Source organism: Ceratotherium simum, chromosome 17, assembly GCF_057802395.1.
Source record: "Ceratotherium simum simum isolate JZ-2026a chromosome 17, ASM5780239v1, whole genome shotgun sequence".
Classification (NCBI taxonomy): Eukaryota; Metazoa; Chordata; class Mammalia; order Perissodactyla; family Rhinocerotidae; genus Ceratotherium; species Ceratotherium simum.
Genome location: NC_141916.1, coordinates 31,598,309 through 31,618,897, shown reverse-complemented (window position 1 = coordinate 31,618,897; position 20,589 = coordinate 31,598,309). Strand labels below are relative to the sequence as shown.

The following is a 20,589-nucleotide window of genomic DNA, read 5'->3' as shown; positions in this document are numbered from 1 at the left end:
TACGCTACAGGTGAAGAAATTGCGAGCAAAACTTGAGGCTCCGCAGCCACCTCGGACCCCCGCGCTGTTGGGCGCGGTCCGGGGGAAAAGGCGTCTGGGAGCCGGGGCCGTTTCCGAGCGGCCGCGTGTTGCTCTCATTGTCGCATCCGCATCCCCCCGGAGTTGGGCAAACAACGCCACGCCGCGTGCACTCCGGCAAACCCCGGCGCGGACCCCCAAGGCCGATTTAAACCCCCTCCCGCCCGCCAGCTCGCAAGTAGACGGCAACTTAGTTTTCGAGCGAATGGCGTTTATTGTCCACCCATATCAAAACACGCGCAGGGGCTGCAAGAAACTCCACCACGAGGTGCAACAACGGCGCCGACCACTCCCGGGGCGCGCGCCCACGCGGGTGCACCGACCCGGGGCCCCTCCACAATTGCCAGCGAGTCGTTTTCTCTCGGGCCTTTGGGCCACCGGGCTCCTTTTCGCCAGAGAACACTGCGGCTGAGAAAAGTCATTGTCACCTTCAATGTGGATCCCTCAACTCCAGCGACTCCTCACTCATCTCCAGGGGCCACTTACTTCCCCCACCCAAGACTTTCGGTTTCCCTCAAAGACCCTCCCCAATTAAAAGACACACTAAACCTGGGTATACAAAACATCTGGGGTCTGAAGATCACGAAAACAGCGTCCCCAGCAATGCCACCTCCAAGACAAAACTTCCTGTGTGTGTGTTGTATGTGTGTGTGTGGAAGGACTGGGGGAGGAGGGTGAGGTGAAAAGAGAAAAAAAAAAAACCACTCAAATCAAAGCCTCTTGAGACAGTTTTGCACCCGAGTCATGGTTAGAGCCACTCACCTTCCAAAAGCAGCCGTTCCAAGCGCAAGAACGTTCCCGAGGTGCGGAGTGCACGCCAGGCCAACCCCCCCTCCAATCGCTCCCTCCTCCTCAACTGCCTTGTCTAGAAAGATTGTCTCCTGCAGTTCTGCAGTTGCTACCGCGGGCCGGGAAGGTGTAGATTCCGCTTTCCCTCTGCGCACGCGCGGCTCCCGGTGCAAAATTCTCCTGAATCGAACTTATTTGCATACGGGGGCGCGCGCGTCGAGGGCTGGGAGGGGAGAAGGCCCGGCGGCCGCGCGCGTTCCCGAGGTCTCTATTGTCCTTTTAAGGGGAGAAGAGCCGCGGCGCGGGAAACGCGGCGGCCAGAGGGAGACGGGGGCGGGGACTGCTTACTACGGCTGACGTCACGTAAACAAACGCCCCCTGGCTGGAGGCCGCGGCGAAGGGGGAGTGGCGGGATGGGAAAGGCGGAAAGGTTAGCAACCCAGGGACAACGCTAGGCTGCGTGACGTGCTATCCACCCTGAAGTTCTTAGGGCGCACCATTTCGCGTTGAAAAATAGTTTTGAAAGCTGTTTTTACAAGATTCTCACACCTGTGTCCAGTTTCTGGCCTGAGGTGACAGGGAAGGTGATCTTGCAAGCACCCAGACTGAATTTATACGTCTCCCACTTTTCCTAAATTGTGTTTGAAGTTGAGTTTTGAAGCTTTTTAAAAAATCCTCTGGGACCAGCAGAGGTTTATTTTTCGTGCAGTTTTAATGAGTCGTTTCATAAAGTCCCTTTTTGACACTCGATCCATTCACATACTCCCGCCTGCCATCCTCAAACAGTAACCCAACCCATAACAATCCAATTTTTTTTTTCTTCACTTCGGCCCTAAGATTACAAGCCTGTCGAGTTGAATGGTTGTTAATTTCCGTGGGAACAGTGTCGCTTTCCTAAAAGACTAGTCAGTGGAAAGCCAGTAATCTGGGGACGTGCATACCTCCTCCAGCTGCTTGTAAAGGGTGTTCCACTCACCCAGAAATAATACCACTCACTGGTGGTCTTGGGAATTGAGGAAGTAGCCAGTGAAGTGCAGACTTCCCCTTATGGAATGTGTAATAAGCCAACAATCTAAACACTTCTTGCCCCAGGAGGGAAAAAAAAAATGAAAAACTGAAGTAACTCTTCTCAGATTGATAAGTGAAAAATGAAAAACGATTGTGATACACCTTTATTCCGAAAACACACCTCACATCAATAGGCTGAGACCCTGATTTAATAATAGCGGGAGGGTGGGGAAAGAGGAAAGATGTTTCTCTAAGAAACTTACTAGTCCCAAGCTACAAAAGTGTGGACATCAGCCATAAAACTTAATCATCTGCTGACAAGTTTCACTGCTTTCACTGTAGTGTCAACAATATGGATTTAAATAGATACTTCTGGAACACTAATTTAATTCAACAGCCGATTCCTAGTACATACAAGACAAACCCACTTCTGAAGTTTTCAACCAATGCTTTTTTTCTTGAGGTTCTGTAGGTTCTGTAACATACTATTTCTGTAACTGTATATGAAAACCATATATTAAATACCTGCAAAGGAGAAAAAACTGACGCCTCTCACTAAAATGTGAGCTTCCTAAGGGCAAGAATTTCCTATTGTATTCATTTTTGTACTCCAGTGCCTAAAACAGGGCACAGCAGATAATGGAGTCTGAATAATTGCTTGTAAAATAATAAATTAATGGACATGTTCAAATGTATTATAGATTTATCTCAAATCAAAACAGCTTTACTTTAGTTTAGAATTTTTGAATTGAACCTAAAATGAGTTTGAAAGTTATAATGATCACCTGGATTGATGTGATGCCTGTCTTTATTGTAACAAATAAAGCAGAATAGGCTTAATAACTATTTCTGGGCTTTCATTGGTGGCAAACAGGACCCTGAGCGTAAACTCTTACTTTCTTCTTTTTGAAGAGAATTTTAAAAAGTTGTCCTGAGCACTTGTTTGGTTTATGACAGATCCTCCAAAAATAATTTCAAATTAGTATATGCTTTTGAAAGTATGAAAATTGCAAGTATAATATTTTTCAAACTTCAATTATTGCTTACTGGATATATTTATATATCTTTTATATATATAAAAATATATATATTTATATAAGATATAAAGCTGTGCCTTGAATGCCTTTTCTCTTGAAAGTTTAGTGAAGGATACATATTGTAATCCAGGGATGGAATGGGTTCAAATGTGCAAGCAATGAAGGAATTACAGTATTTAGGATATACTGTTCAGATAAGAAAGTACCTGGAAGCTTCAGAGGTACCGAGCTAATACCGTACAGCAATACTTCCTCTGCTCTCCAAGTAGAGGTCAAGAAGTAATCTGGGTAATTTTTGTAGGAAAGGTAACAACAAAATCCTTAAAGAGAAATTTGAGTTCTTCAGACTCTTAAAAAAAAAAAAAAAATCCCTGCTGTTTTTGAACAACCAGGTGCATTCCAAAGTTTCTTTTGTTCATTTGGTTGCTTGAACATGTCGTTGTGGCTGGCTCTTTCCAGGGTCAATAGCTCATTTACGGGGTACTTTAAAATACTATTATCTAAATAGCCCAAGTGAATTTTTCACCATAAAAAAAGAAAGGAAGGAAGGAAGAAAGAAAAGAAGTAATTTATAATATATAAATTTGGATTATAGGAGATTGAATTATACCATGTTAGGAAAATTGAGGGTTTTTTTTAATGACTGTAGTGCTATGTTGCACTCACACTGAGTTCTCAAAAATATTGAAATTGAAAATATAGTAAAAATTGAAATTGAAATTGAAAATAAGTTGCCAGATACTCTGGATAAGCCAACTACCTTGCTTATAACATGTTGTCCCTGCTGTAGAATTATCCATAATGCTTGAATGTTTACATTCATTTAGCAAACATTTAATGATCATAACTATGTGCCAGATAGTAAAACCATTTCAGAAGTGGAGGGGCTCAAGTCCCCTTCACCTCTTCTAATTTATTTCTATATAATTGTATTTTATTTGCTACTTTTTCTTCTGTAGCATTTATTGCCTTCTTTTGAGACTTAACTATTGTCAGCAACTGTACAATTTATTATAATATTCTTGGAATGGAGGATGAATTACATATAAAGGACTGAAAAGGACAATTCTTGCTTGGTAATGAAGGATATTATCAGCAATTTAGTAATGTTTGTAATGACAACTCAAACTAATGATTGTTTTTTAGATAAAGGCTGATACCCTCATCAGACGCTGGTGCCAACCACATCAAAACATTTTTGTTGAGCCCAGGAAAGAGCTGATTATTATTATTAAATATTGGGTTTGGTTCCTTCACAGGTAATAGTTATAAAACTAAACCTTTTCCTTACACCAAAACGAGCACAGTATTGTGTTATTTGTTTAAATCCTTTTGATGTTCAACTAGCAAGTAGTCAGAGCAAATCAGATAATTTTAAGCTATAAGGTATAGAATTGGACATGTGATCTAAGCAATCCTCCAACAACCGTTGACAGCTGCTGCAAAAAGTTATCTATTACATAATCAAAATTAACTTTTCAAATTTCTGCACTTAAAGAATTGTCACAATTTTATTCTTAGAAAGAGTAACCTCTGAATTTATAGAAATTTTAAGTCTTATACTATCTTATGACATTATGACATCTTAAGCATACTATAAAAAAATCAAATTACTGGTAACAAAAGTAATTTTATTTTAAGAAGGACATTGACAAACTAGAATGAGTTCACAGGAGAGTAAATCAGGATGATGCAAGAGCCTGGAAACCACAGCATAAAAGCAATAATTGAAGGAGGGGCTGTGTTTTGATTGAGCAAGAGAGCAATCTTTGACTATCTGAAGAACCATCATTAGAAAAACGAATAGGCTTGTGTTTTTATGCTTAGGAACCAAATCAGTCTTGAAAATCGTAAGAATATAGATTCTTGCTAAACATCAGAAAAATTTCTAGACATACAAATGGTCCAAGGAGGGTTCAGGATACTTCAGAATGCAGCTCCCCATCACTAATGATGGTATCACAAAAATAAAACCAAGAATTTCATTTCAATGAATTACGTTATTTACAGTATAAAGCTTGCTACCTCTAAACTCCTATTGAACTCTATGGATCTGTGATTCCATGGGATAAATGAGTGGTACCAACAATAAGTGCCTCAAGTTTGGGCAGGGATTTATCACTGTGGCTGGAGAAGTTAGGAAAGTCTTTTTGGAGAGGATGGGATTTGAACTTGGACATGAGTTTGTCCATTCATTCATTTAACAAATACTTTTGAGTATCTACTAATTGCCAGGCTCTGACAATAAAATGATGAACAATGCAGAAACAGTCTTTCATGGAATGTGGGAGGCAGGCATTCCAAATAACCACACAAATATAATTAAAAACTGTGAGAAATAAAATTAAAAAAAGTAGTGTGAGCCTAACCATGTGTGGCAGGGAATCTGATCTAATCTGGAGGTAAGAGAAAGCATCTTTGAGGAAGTGAAGTTGAATTATCAGCAGGATTATATGGAGAATTGAAAAATGGAAAGAAGAGTGAACCGGTGGCAACTTCAGGAACAAATTCATAGAAACAGCCAAAGTACTTGGGGTGGTGAGGAAAGGCACAACTAGGAGAAGAATCATGTCGTTGATTGAATAAATGTCATATGTGAATCCTGTTTGAGGAAGAAGATAGTGTAAGGTGTTGGAGACCAAGAGAAATCGGGATTTAAGCCCTACAGATCTGGAAGTACCTACATTTGAGTTGGAAGTAGTCACATGCCAAAAGTACCCCAGCGACAAAAATCTATGATTAGATTACAATTGGTTTAATCAACATGTGTTTCTTCTATGAAAATTTATTTTTCTAAATGTCAATAAGAAATTGATCCCCCAGCCATGGAATCCACTTCCCGGAAGATCCCCTGTTCTAATTATTCATCTCATTACTGAAGGCAAGCATGCCACATCATCAACAGATGAACAAGTGCACAAGCAGACACATAAAACGGAAAGTCAAAGAAACATGCTGGGTCGCCGTTTCTAAGAGCTTTGGGAATAAAATATCCAGGATTCTAGAAGAATTTGATATTTTGCTTACAGTTAATTAAAAAAAATTTTAATATACATTTTTAAGAATTTGAATTCTTATCATGAATTTTTTAAAAAAAGAATGCACTATTGAGGCATAGATCAGCAAATAAGAGTTATTGGTTTCAAGGTTTTAGATGATACAAGCATTAATAGTTTATCTAGATATATTGTGAATCTAGCAGTGCTTTAGTGTTCCAGAAATGGAAATGCAAAGTAAAGCAGATGAAACAGAGATAATCAATGTACCATATTGCATTTGTGACAGTGGTTAGATAAGATGGTATCATCAGAGAGTAAAACATATTGCATACGTCTTCCTAGAAGGCAAGGTTTAGCGGATGAACATAACTTAAATTTCTTTACAGGAATAGAATGAGCAAATATACCTCAGGTTTGTTGAAAATAGGAAAGGGCGTTAGTACTCAATTTGTTGACAACTAAAATGCTACTGTAATGCCAAAAATATAATCTACACTTGAACTCATAATTTAGAAAATAAGATTTTGTGGAAGGGAATAGAGGACTCCAAGATTTTTGAAACTATTTCTGAAAAAATGCATTCTTTAAAATTTTACCTTCCATCATTTCTTCAAATCAGAAGAGCTGCCAGTCATGCTAGAATGAATTTCACGTATTACATGATTAGGTATTTTTTGTCCAAATTGATTTGGAAAACTGAATATAAACAAAACGTCTTCCTGTTAACTTTTACTATAATTGATGTAATATAATCAAAAAAGAAAATTTATAAACTTTCCCTATTTTTGGCATGTCATGAGTATTATTTAAAAAGAATGTTGCAATTAGAGGATGGAATTAAAAATTTATATCAAATAACTTTTTAATCCTGGAGTCAGGGAACTCAAAAGACTTAAAAGATTAATAAATTTAACTACATAAAACTTAAAAATTTGTACATGGGGAAAAATTACCATATAGTTAAAGAAAAAAAGTCAAACTGAAAAAAATCTTACAGAATCAAGGCATAATTTCTTTCTTTTTTAAAAATATTTATTTATTTATTTATTTTATTTTTTGTGAGGAAGATCAGCCCTGAGCTAACATCCATGCCAATACTCCTCTTTTTGCTGAGGAAGACTGGCCCTAGGCTAACATCTGTGCCCATCTTCCTTCACTTTATATGGGACGCCCCCACAGCATGGCCTGACAAGCGGTGTGTCGGGTCGCCCTGGGATCTGAACCCTGGCTGCCAGCAGTGGAGCGTGTGCACTTAACCACTATGCCACGTGGCCAGCCCCAAGGGATAATTTCTTAATATGGGTAAAGAATACTAAAAGTTAATTCACCAAAAAGTATATAAATGAAAAAAAGCATATAGAAAGGTGCTGAACTTTATTCATACTTTATAACAAGATTATTTGTAAATTTTATAACTTTATTAATAATTTTTACTATAAATAGAATCAACTACATTTTATCCAGATTTGATTGTAAATAAATTTGTTTGATAATATCCAGGGTTGATGACCGTGTAGGAAAAGAAACTCTCATACTCTGTTATTGGAAGTATAAATTATTCATTCCATTAAGACACCAATTTAACATTATCTATTGAAATGTAAAACTTTTTGTTTGGTTCTACTTCTAGGAATTTCGCCTAAGACATTCATACAGGGCACACAGATGTGTGTATAAGGATATTCATTCCAGCATTATTTGTAATGGAAATAATCCAAATGCCTATCAATAGGGAACTGGTTAAGTAAATGTTGGAACATCGATTAAATGGAATTCTGTGCTGCGATTACAAAGAATGAGGTTTCTTTATGTACATTGACATAGGAAGATATTAATATGCTATTAAGTGAATAAAAAGCAATTTCCAGAAAAGTAGGCAAAGTATGATTTCATTTGAGGGGCAAAAAAGAATGTATATATATATGCAGTCATGCACTGCCTAATGACAGGGATACCTTCTGAGAAATGTGTCCTTACGTGATTCTGTCATTGTGCAAACATCATAGAACATACTTACACAAACCCAGATGGTATAGACTACTACATACCTGGGCTATATGGTACTAATCTTATGGGACCACCCTTGGATGTGAGGTCTGTCATTGATCGAAAAGGTTGTTGTGCAGCGCATGATTATATATATCTCGTATATGTATCTCATTGTTTGTACATGCATAAAAAGTCATTGTAAGGAGACAAACCACAGTGTTAATCTCAGTTACCTCTGAGGATAGAAGTGAGAAAGTGGGAGGAGTGATTTTTATTTCATATAATTTTTTCCTCTCAGAACTTTTACGAGCATCAATTACTTTTATAGTATAAAATATTTTAAGATAGAAAAACACCTATTAAAACACATGTATCAGGGCCGGCCCTGTGGCTTGGTGGTTAAGTGCGCGCGCTGTGATGCTGGTGGCCCGGGTTCGGATCCCGGGTGCGCATCGAGGCACCACTTCTCCGTTCATCCTGAGGCCGAGTCCCGCATACAACAACTAGAAGGATGTGCAGCTACAACATACAACTATCCACTGGGGCTTTGGGGGGAAAAAATAAAATAAATAAAATTAAAAAAAAAAAAATAAAACACATGTATCACATAGGAATGCAAGCAATGTTACTAAAAGAAAAAGTGTCTGTATTAGTTTAACAAATGAATTACTGAGGTAACTGATAGCTTCTGGAACCCAAGATCCATATCTGGTTTGGCTTTAAAGCTTCCGAAATATTTCATGTGGTACGTGCATATAAATAGCTATAAAATCGTGCAGCCCATGAAAGCTCTTCTTTCTTTCCTGTGGAATTCCCTTCCCTCTCATCTCTGAATATTTAAATCCTGCCGATCCTTCAAGTCCTAACTTAAAAGCCAGCTCAGGTTCAGCCATAATTATCATTTATTGATTGCCAGCTCTGGCTCTAGCATAATTCTGTGTGCTTCCACATGTTTTATCTCTGATCGTTGTTTAAAACCTTCACGATAATCCTGTGACATAGATGTGAGTCTCATTTACACATGAGAAAATGGGCTTTAGCAGTTATAAGGCTTATGTGGTGTCACATGTGTTATAGTAAGTGGTGGAGGTGAGACAGGAAACCAGATCTCTTGAGTCCAAATTCCAGATTCATTCTGCTTTACTCCTGGTTGGACTTCTTGATTTCTCAAACAGGAAGTAATATTTTCCTCCTCTCAACTCTTCTAACAATTTGTCAATGCATCTCAAGGCGCACATCAATTTCTGCTTTATATTTCAGTTATCCGTGTACAGCCTTGTGTCTCTATATGACAATGAGAGCTAAATCTAATAGTTTCAATCCTTGGAAGGCATGAAAATCACCTGTGAAATTTTTTTTTCTTGTGGTGAAACACACCTAATATAAAATTTATCATCTTAACCATTTTAAGTGTACAGTTCAGTGGTATTAAATATGTTCATAATGTTGTGCAACCATCACCACCATCCGTCTCCATAACTCTTTTCATCTTGTAAAGCTGAAACTGTGTACCTATTAAACAACAACTCCTGGGCCTGCCCCGTGGCTTAGCGGTTAAGTGCGTGAGCTCCGCTGCTGATGGCCCGGGTTCGGATCCCGGGCACGCACCGACGCACTGCTTCTCCGGCCATGCTGAGGCCTCGTCCCACATACAGCAACTAGAAGGATGTGCAGCTATGACATACAACTATCTACTGGGGCTTTGGGGGAAAAATAAATAAATAAATATAATTATTAAAAAAAAATAAACAACTCCTCATTTTCCCCTCCTCCCAGCACCTGGCAACCACCATTCTATTTTTTATCTCTATGATTTTGACTACTCTAAGTACCTCATATAAGTGGAATCATATGGTATTTGTCCTTTTGTGACTGGTTTATTTCAGTTAGCATAGTATCCACAAGGTTCATTCATGTTGTAGCATATATCAGAATTTTCTTCCTTTTTAAGGCTGCATAATATTCCATTGTATGTATATTACCACATTTTGCTTATCCATTCATCCATTGATGGACACTTGGGTTGCTTCCAAGTTTTAGCAATTATGAATAATGCTGCTATGAACATGGGTGTACAAATATCTCTTTGAGACTCTGTTTTCAATTCTTTGGGGCATATACCCAGAAGCAGAATTGCTGAATCATATGATAATTCTATTTTTAATTTTTTGAGGAATCACCATACTATTTTCCACAGGAACTATACCATTTTACATTCCCACCAACAGTGCACAAGTGTTCCAATTTCTCCACATGCTCATCAACATTTGTTATTTTCTGTCTTTTTGATAGTAGCCATTCCAACTGGTGTAGTGGTATCTCATTGTAGCTTTGATTTGCATTTCCCTGAAGATTAGTGATGTTGAGCATCTTTTCACGTGCTTATTGACCATTTGTATATCTTCTTTGGAAAAATGTCTCTTCAAGTCCTTTGCTCATTTTTGAATTGGCTTGTTTGTGGGTTTTTTGTTGAGTTTTATGAGTCCTCTATATATTCTGGATATTAACCCTTATCAGATATATGATTTGCAAATATTTTCTCCCATTCTTTGGGTTGCCTGTTTACTCTGTTCATATTGTCTTTTGATGCTAAAAATGTTTTAATTTTTGTGAAGTCCAATTTGCCTGTTTTTCTTTTGTTGCCTGTGCTTTTGGTGTCATATCTGAGAAATCATTGCTAAATCCAATGTCATGAAGCTTTTGCCCTATGTTTTCTTCTAAGAGTTTTACAGTTTCCTCCAGCTTTGTTCCTTTACAAGATTGTTTTGGCTATATGGGGTCCTTTGTGATTCCATATGAATTTTAGGATGGCTTTTCTATTTCTGAAAAAAAATCATTGGGATTTTGGTAGGGATTGCATTGAATCTCTAGATCACTTTGGGTAGTATTGACATCTCAACAATATTAAGTCTTCCAATCCATGAACATGGGATGTATTTCCATTTATTTATATCTTCTTTAATTTCTTTCAGCAGTGTTTTGCAGTTTTCATTATATAAGTCTTTCACTTCACCGATTAAGTTAATTCCTAAGTATTTTATTCTTTTTCATGCTATTGTAAATGAAATTATTTTCATAATTTCCTTTTCAGATTGCTTATTATTAGTGTATAGAAATGCAACTGATTTTTGTGGGTTGATTTTGTATCCTGCTACTTTGCTGAGTTCATTTAGTAGTTCTAACAGTTGTTTTTGTGAAATCTTTAGGGTTTTCTACATATAAGATCATATCATCTGTGATGAGGCTGAAGACACGCTACCCCAAAATATGGCACCTTGGCATATTGAATATTTTAAGCTAAAGGAGTTTGAGAAAATGGGAGAAGCAGGAAGGTCATTCTTATCTACCCCACCCCCACCCTTCTCCCCTGAACAGGTAATAAAACTCTCATGTGAAAGATGCCCTCTCTATACCCAGAGGAAAAGAGCATCCTTATCTCCAAAGACAAAAGGACACCTAGAAGAAGCTGAACAAACAGGCCTTGCTAAGTTTCCCTCAGTTTACTACACTTACCTCATACTCTTTGACCTATCATATTTCTTCACAATTGTCCACACTTCATCAAACCTAGCATAAAAATACTCAGATTTAACTGTTTCTTTGGGTCTTCATTTCCTTACAAAAGCTCTCATGTCACATAAAAATAAATTTGTATGCTTTTCTCCTGTTAATCTGTCTTGATCCATTTAATTTTCAGATGCAGCCAGGGACCCTAAAAGGGTCAAAGGAACTCTTCTTCCCTACATCTGTGAACAGAGGTATTTTTCCTTTTTCTTTTCCAATTTGGAAGTTTTTAATTTCTTTTTCTTTCCTATTTGCTCTGGCTATGACTTCCAGTGCTATGTTGAATGGAAGTGATGAAAGTGGGCATCCTTGCCTTGTTCCTGACCTTAGAGGAAAAGCTTTCCGTCTTTCACCACTGACTATGATGTTCACTGTGGATTTTTCATATATGGCATTTATTATGTTGAAGTAGTTTCCTTCTTTTTCTTTTTTTTTTTTTTTAAGGTTTTATTTATTTTATTTTTTCCCCCCAAAGCCCCAGTAGATAGTTGTATGTCATAGCTGCACATCCTTCTAGTTGCTGTATGTGGGACTCGGCCTCAGGATGGAGGGAGAAGTGGTGCCTTGATGCGCACCCGGGATCCGAACCCGGGCCACCAGCATTGCAGCGCGCGCACTTAACCACCAAGCCACAGGGCCGGCCCAAAGTAGTTTCCTTCTATTCCTGGTTTGTTGAGTGTTTTTTTATCATAAAAGAGTGTTGAATTTTATCAAATGCTTTTTCTGCATCAATTGAGTTGATCGTCTTGGGGGGGTGGGTTGTATGTTGAACCATCCTTGCATTCCAGGAATAAATCCCACTTGGTCATGGTGTATACTTTTAATATGCTGCTGAATTTGGTTTGCTGGAATTTTGTTGAGGATTTTTGCATCAATGTTCATAAGGGATGTTGGTCTGTAGTTTTCTTTTCTTGTAATGTCTTTGTTTGACTTTGATATCAACAGATCTGTGAACTTTTAAAATATGTTCATGCCACAGACCAAGGGAATCAGAATTTCTGAAGCTGATGCCTGGTTAATTGCATATTTAAAAAGCTAATTTAAATCATAATTAAAAATCTGATGCTCACCAACGATTGAGGACTGCTATGCTCATCCAGACCTGATTCATCTTTGAATTTCCATAGTGCCTTGCAAACGGCAGATGCCTAATAAGTATTTGTTAAATTACTCATAATCATTAATGATTTTCGTAAATCAAATGTACAATCAGAGCTGCCTTTAAAGGAAGAAAAGTCCAAGTGATTGGATGATAGGGACACTGTGAAGATCAGGTGGCATAAGCTCTAGGGTGGTAGCAGACTGTGAGGGTAAAAGGTGAAACAATTGGGGCACAAAGGTGTGCTCAAACACGTCTTAAATATTTACATAGAAACAGCCATAAAGAATGAGGAGAACAGGCTTATTAGGTCATTCCCTCAGGCTATGTACTGCCCTTTTATGATGGTTCTGCTCTTTCTTTTTCTTTGAAAGTCACCTTTATTTTATCCAGATCACACCTGCATAATGTTTATGCTATATTGGAAGAATAAAGAGTTTGCCAGGGCTCCCCCAAATTCCCTTGAACTTGTAAGATAGCAAAAGAAAACTAGATCATGCTGGCAGTGCTTTGAAAAAGGATGAATTTATCTGGGATGGGGAAGGGGATTTAAGGGGACCACATCAGGAATGTGGTTAAACAGGACTGACTACATATGCACCATAAAATATGGTGTTTCTTACCTGAGGAATTACCTATCAAGGGAGCCATTTTTGTTGACATTTCTGTCTGTTAGCCAGACACTTTTACAATAACAACAAAAAAAATCTGTGTGTGTGTGTGTGTGTGTGTGTGTGTGTAAGATTAGCTGATGCTTCACTTTTCTCAATCTTTTATATTAACTGTCAGTATAAGAATTCAGAAGTCTTGTTGGAATTTGCTGTAGTTAGATTTGACCTGAAATGGGCTGCTCTTATTACACAGGGATGGTAGAGCTGACCCATAATTAGTAAAGCATATACTTGAGTTGCTTTTCATAATGTCCACAATAATAATCACTAATAAATAACTTTATGCACATAATCTGCTATATGGTAAGGATACGCAATGTTATAAAATATACTTCCTACCCTTAATGGGCTTCCAGCCCCACGAGGGAGACATAACAGTTACATAAAAAGTAATTACCCAAATACACAAAATAAAGTAATATAAGCTCTGTATTAAATGAAATATACTCACCATTATTGTTGTATGAGGTCGGATGGTCTGTGCCCTGAAGGAGCTTGTAAGGAAACAGACAAGTAAACAGATAATTTCAGCATAGCGTGATAAAGTATACACAAAGTACTAAGAGAGCACAAAGCTGGAGTATTTAGCCCAGCCTGGTGTTCAGAGAAGCCTTGGAGAAAATGCTGCTTGAGTGAATCCGGAAGGATGGAAATAAGGTTGACAGGTGAACAAACATGGGCAGGGCTTTCCAAGCTGCAGGAACAGCGTAAGCAAAAGCCCATAAGTAGAAAGGAGTATGCCACGTTGAAGGAACACAGAATTATTACAGTGTCAAGTGCATGATTGGGATTTATGAGGCATAAGTCTGGTCAGGTCATGGAGGGCCTATGAGCCATGGTAATAAAGAGCTTGGACTTAGGCTGTAGTCAATGGGAGCCATTAAAAACATTTAGGCAGGGGAGTGACATGATTAGATTCACGTTTTTAAGTATCTAATTCTAGGTGAAGTGTGGAGAAAGAATTAAAAGGAAATAAGACTGGAGACAGGCTGATGGCTTAAGATTACAATGCTATAGTTTAGGCAAAATATCATTAAGGGCCATAACTTGATAAGAATGAACAGAAGAGGACAGATTTGAGAGATTTCAAGGAGGGAAAACAAGTACTTGGTTATTGACTGAATGTATATGAAGAAAAACGAAAATCTAGAATAACTCCTGTGTTTCTCATTTGAATGGTGGTCACAAGAACTGAGGTTGAGAAAACTGGAAAATGAACAGGTTTAGAGAGGAAGATCTGATTTGAGGAAGGAAAAAAGAGACGGTAGAAGCTAGAGAGGGATGGAAGATCAAGGGAAGTTTTTTGTTTGTATGTTTCGTTATATTTTAGTATGTGAATAACTTGTTCGTGCTCATAGGCTGAGACTCAGGGTTGCATTTTATGAGTCATAGTAGGCACTCAATAAATATTTGTTGAAAGAATGGAAAGAGTGAGTAGAGAGGAAGAAATTGGAGATAAAGAGAGAGTATGTCTGATAAAGTAAGGTCCTGGGGAAAACAACATGGAGTAGAATTGGGAGCAAAGGTGGATGAGTTGGTCTCAAGCAGTAGAAGGATATATCATCCTCTAAGACTCACAGGGAGGATGTAGCCATGGTGGAAAATAAAGTCACGTTTTTAGGAGTTGGAGCAGGTCAGATATCTGTTGCTTGATGACCTTGATTTTCTCAATTAAATGGAAGCAAGTTAGTCTGTTTAAGAGTGATGGTCAAGTGCTTAAGTAGATTGAGAAGAATAGTGAAGTAACCATTGCTGAGTGGAATGGGAGACAGTGCTTTCAAAGGATAAATGAAAGGGTTTTTGAGGGGGGTTGAGGATTTAGCTGAGACTGGACATCATAAACTTGTAGTGATGATGATCTGTAGTTGCCTAATTTTTTCCCGTTAGCAAGACTCAGGAGTTCTAGAGACAATAGATTACTGGATAGGTGAGAGAGAAGACATGGATGCAAAGAAACGGAGGATATTAGAGAGAGAGTGATTTAAACAATTAACCATGCTGGTTGGACTTAAAGAAGTAAGACAGATAGGGCAATGTGGGAGGCTGAATAATGGCTCTCAAAGATATCTTAATCTACAGAACCTGTGAATGTTACCTTACATGGACTTTGTAGATGAGATTAAATTAAGGATTTTGAGATGAAGAGATTAGTCTGGATTATCTGGGTGGGCCCTATCATCACAAGTGTCCTTATAAGAGGGAGGCAGAGGTAGCTGTTAGGAGAGCGAGAAGGCCATTTAACAATGACAAAAGCAGAGATTGGAGTGACACAATTTGAAGAGGGAGGAAGGGGCCACAAGCCAAGGAATCTAGGTGGCCACTAGGAGCTGAAAAAACTGAGTTAACGGATTCCCCCTCAGAGCCTCCAGAAGGAACCAGCCCTGCTGACACCTTCACCAGCCCAGTGAAACTGATTTTTGACTTCTGACCTCTAGAACTCTAAGAGAATAAATTTGTGTTGTTTAAGCTACTAAGTTTGTGGTGAAGGGGAGGAAGACTATCCTCTACCCACTGTGGGTCCTTTCTGGCTGGGCTACAAATTAAAATGACATGATACAGAATAACAGGAGAAAACCAAACAAAGCTTTATAACATGTATACATGGGAAAGACCCACTAGGTAACTTGATAAAATGGCAGAGGTTCTCTTCTTAAATAGATTTAGGTAAAGACAAAGGAGGATGTTGGGGGTGGGAAGAGTCAGTTATGGGAGATTCAGAAAAGCACAGTAAGGTTATTATGCAGCGTTGCCCACTACATTGATAAGTTTCTAGAGATGAGTTCATCCTGCCTTCTTCCTGGTACAGAGAGGGAGGTACCTTTACAAATGGAAATTTCCCGTATAAATGTAAATGTCTCTTACAAAGGATAACTTCTATTTTTACTTGGAGTGGGCTTAGCAAGGACCCTCCCAGTCTATCCATACTTGGAGTTAAATTCTTTTAGACAGTTAGTGTGTGTTTGTGGGGGGGCAGCGAGGGGTGTCAAAGTTTCTTTCAGAGAAAATAATCAAGGTAAAGAGACATATTTTGAGGTGGCCAATTCTGATCTCCCACTGTGGTAATTTGTTACAGCAGCAATAGAAACTAATACAAGCAAGAAGACTTGTCAGAAAAGCTGGACCTTGGAGGAATGGTAGGACATGTCTAAGCAAAGATGTGGGGATGGGGAAATGGGTGATAAAAAATGCAGATAGGGAGAAGATGACAATGCTCCCAGCATTCTCAGGAACCAGGAGACCAGTTTGTTAGAACAAAAGATAGTGCTGGGGAATGAGGCTAAATTGGTAGGGTGCACCAAAATGCTGAGGGCCCAGACGGCTTCCTTAATGAGTGGGCTGTGTCCTGTGGGCTTTGGGAAGCAACCAAAGGAAGATGAACTTAAAGTTGATTTGTAAGATTTTGGAGCAGAGAAGGACTTTAAATAGGAAGACTGGTTAAGTTTCCTATAGTACAACTATTAGATGAAAAGACACTTGATTAGGGTTAATGGTAATGTATATCTTTCAGGGTTCTCCAGAGAAACAGAACCAACAGAAGATACATATATAAAAGAGATTTATTTTAAGGAATTGGCTCAGGAAATTGTGCGGGCTGACAAATCTGAAATTTGTAGGGTAGGCCACCAGGCTGGAGACTCAGAACTCAGGCAGAAGATGACACTGCAGTCTTAAGGTAGAATTACTTCCTCTCTAGGAACCCTTGGTTTTTGCCCTTAAAGTGTTTTTTGGGGACCCACTCAGAACCCCAGAGTTGGTATAAAGATTATCTTAGCTGCTGAGGATATTTGAGATTCAACAGATGGAGAAGAAGCCTTCTCAGAGCTCTATTATCTGACTAAAAGCAGCAACTCCTGGAACATAAGGCTGGCATAAATTCCTCTTTAGGGCAGATCTATTCCCAGAAGGGAGAATGTGAATAAACCTACCCTAATTCCCTTCTACAGGGGAGGCTTTTTTATGGCCCTGAAGGAGATGAAAGACTACTCATACCTGTCTAGACAAACATTATCACAAACTTTCATATCTCCTGTTTGTTCTCCTGAAAACCCATTTATCTTTCCAAAAAGTCATTTGTTTTCCCACTAGTGCCTTTCTCCCCCTCCCCTTCACCTATTAAGATTCTAACCACTGCTTTGAGTTACTCATCACTGAGTTCTCCTGCTATGTGTACATTGCACCAGTAAATAAACTGTTTTTTTCCTCCTGTTAATCTATCTTTTGTCAGTTTAATTTGAAGCTCCCATTCACTTGATATAAGAGGTTAGAGAAAAAGTTTTTCCTCCTCTATACTTTCAACTGATTGGATAAGGCCCACCCACATTATCAAAGATAATCTCTTTCACTTGAAGTCAACTGATTGTAGATGTTAAACACATCTACAAGATACCTTCACAGCAACACAAACTGAGTTTAGTGTTTGATGGAATAACTGGGTACTATAGCCTAGCCAAGTGGACACATAAAATTAACCATCACACGAGGGCAAGGAGGGATGGATAATGTAAAAAAAAAAATTAAGAAAACAGCAGGATTTGGTGATTGGCTGGGATATGGGGGAAAAGAGAAAAAGAGATCCAAGGTTTTAGGCTTGGAGGCAATGCATCTCACTTCTGTCCTACTCTTAACAGTGGGTACTACTGTTCCTACCCTTAACTTCCATCTCACTCTTGTTCTACCCTTAACAACGTCACGTTTCTAACAACTGATTGGAGTTACGGATGCAGTGTGTAGCCATGTAACAAAGGTCTGCACAGAGATGATCAATGACCTTGGCCCCATCCATGCAATACTTTAGGTAAAAGTAATCCCAATAGAAGTATTACCATCGTGGGCCGGCCCCGTGGCTTAGCGGTTAAGTGCGCGCACTCCACTGCTGGCGGCCCGGGTTCGGATCCCAGGTGTGCACCGACGCACCGCTTCTCCGGCCATGCTGCATACAGCAACTAGAAGGATGTGCAACTATGACATACAACTATCTACTGGGGCTTTGGGGAGAAAAAAAAAAAAGGAGGAGGATTGGCAATAGATGTTAGCTCAGAGCTGGTCTTCCTCAGCAAAAAGAGGAGGATTAGCATGGATGTTAGCTCAGGGCTGATCTCCCTCACCAAAAAAAAAAAAAAGTATTACTGTCGCTGTTACAGAAAGAGCAGCCTGTTACCTAAGAATTGAATAATCAGTCAGACAGGAGAAGAAAAAAGCAAGAAATGTTGTAATAAGATTTTCCGAAACGTGAGAGAGTTGTCACTTTCCTCTGGGCAGTGCCATGCTGATTAGTTAATGCACTTGCTTTAATCAGTTGAAATTTAAGCAATTAGCGTAACCTTGAGCACAGGTTTACAAGCTTTCTGCATTTGACGTAAGATTTATTTATCTGGGTTGGTGTTTTCCTGAGTTTCATTTCTATTTTTAGGTTTGGGTTTCTTTCTAAATGACACCCGGGTACTACTTGTAAATTATAAGCTTGGCGTTCTGGCAACTGTAATAACGAAAACCTGAAGCACGAAGATTAAAAACCCTGCCTGGCCAGGTTTTAAATTGAGTCTGGACGCACTTCACTTACTCTGTTAGACGGTAACTTGTTGCCAACAGAAACTTAAAGAAGCACTTTCTGCAATTAATATGTTAACTATCATTAATGGCTTTGTTTTCTCCAGACAAGCCAACGGCAGAGGCTTTAGTCTTGATAAACTGGTTCTGAGAAATGAAAAGCACGTGAGTTCAGGAACGAGAATACAACCCAGCAGCGACTCTAGCTGCAAAATGCTTTTTGCCCCTCCAAGGTGAACTAAAACCTTGAACTTAGAAGCCAATATGACAGACTTTATTTAACGTGTCAGAAATGATTGGTGACACAAGCTTTATAGCCTCCAGTCCAGATCTTACTAAACAAGCACACCTCTTTCTACAGCCGCTGGGACACCAAGCCTCCAGTACACCCACGACTGCCCAGTTCTCCAGACCAGCACTTCGTCCACTCCGGAGAAACCATTTCAAAACCTCAACTGATTCCTCATGCTTTCCTCAGGGTGTCTGTGATCCCACTTTCCTACATTTCAGCCACAGACCAATGGCTACGGTAGAGGTTGGGGAGGGAGGGAACTAATGTTTGATATGGGCCCCTATTACGCAAATCACCAGGCAATTTATCTCTCTGTTTCGCTCTATCCCTGTGAGCTAAGCATCATTGTTATCAAACCCATTTTATCACTGAGCAAAATGAGCTTGAGAGAAACAAAGAAACGTCTCACAGCCAGTGAGTGATGGAACTGGGGTTGTACCCTGGTCCTTTTGAATCCAAACACTGGACCTTTAATTAAGCTGCATTACAAACTCTTGTTTTACGTACTTAGTTTATACACGATAAAGTTCTGGGAAAAGGAGGCCTTTTCTCAGCTTGTCTATCACTGTGCATGTGGGGAGCAGTCCCTACAGCTTCCCCACGCAGTAGACAGTTCCCGAAACATTTGTTTACTTAGTACAAACAAGGGAGAATCAACTTGGGCTTCTGAACTTTCCTTACAGCTTCCAAAGGACGCTGTCCATCTTCCATTTTAATCTCCTTGGTGTGGTGGAAGAGGGATGGACCATTCAATGAAGGGAGCCACAGCAGCCTACATCACCTCCTGGTAGGAGCTGGGGTCACTGGCTCACCAGGTCCTGAGCTCTGGGATAATACAATGAGCTGCCAGTTTCCTTCCAACATCACCGCTAACGCATCACACAGCAACGTGGCTGTACCATTTCCAAGGGATTTCATATCCATTGTCTCATCCCAACTTCAAACACTAGTCTCAGAAAATGGAGTTGCAGGAAACTTTCATTCTACCCTCCACTCTGTGTGCTGGAACAAGAAGAGTAATAATATAAGCCTGTTCCTGGTTAATTGCAGTTAATAAATGCATGATTCCAGTCTGATTGTCCACAGGAACCAGATTTTTTCTCAGTCTCATTTTAACTTGTGAGGACATGAACTGAATTATGTGGAATGACGGTTGATCTGTGAAAGATTCCCAAATGATGAATTCAGGGCACTGATGAGTGTCTTTCCCAGCTGACTTTACATTTGTGCTTTTCTGCCTCCATTCCCCCTCTCTTCTCCTGATCTAGAGGCTCATGGATGAGGAGTGTGGTCAGAATGTCTGTGATTATTTCGTCTTCTACAGCAATCCCAAGGGCCATGAAACTACATGTGTGAAGATCCAACTAGAGCTTTTCTTGAAATTTTGGGTTTAGACTACCCAGGATCTGCCACTTATTGGCTACGTAAACTTGCAAATCATTTAACATCTCCTAGTCTCACTTTCTTCATTTCTAAATGAAGATAATAATGAAACCTACCTCACATAATTCCTATG

At 39.3% G+C, this 20,589-nt stretch overlaps 1 protein-coding gene across 1 annotated transcript in view; it reads right to left on the bottom strand.

Annotated features, from left to right (window-relative positions):
- Nucleotides 1-1,006, bottom strand: part of SINHCAF (SIN3-HDAC complex associated factor) — a 28,390-nt gene extending 27,384 nt beyond the window's left edge. Inside the window, exon 1 of the mRNA XM_004441170.3 lies at nt 841-1,006. The gene's annotated coding sequence lies outside the window, so the exon portion shown is untranslated. The remainder of the gene's footprint in view (nt 1-840) is intronic.
- Nucleotides 1,007-20,589: the final 19,583 nt, after the last annotated feature.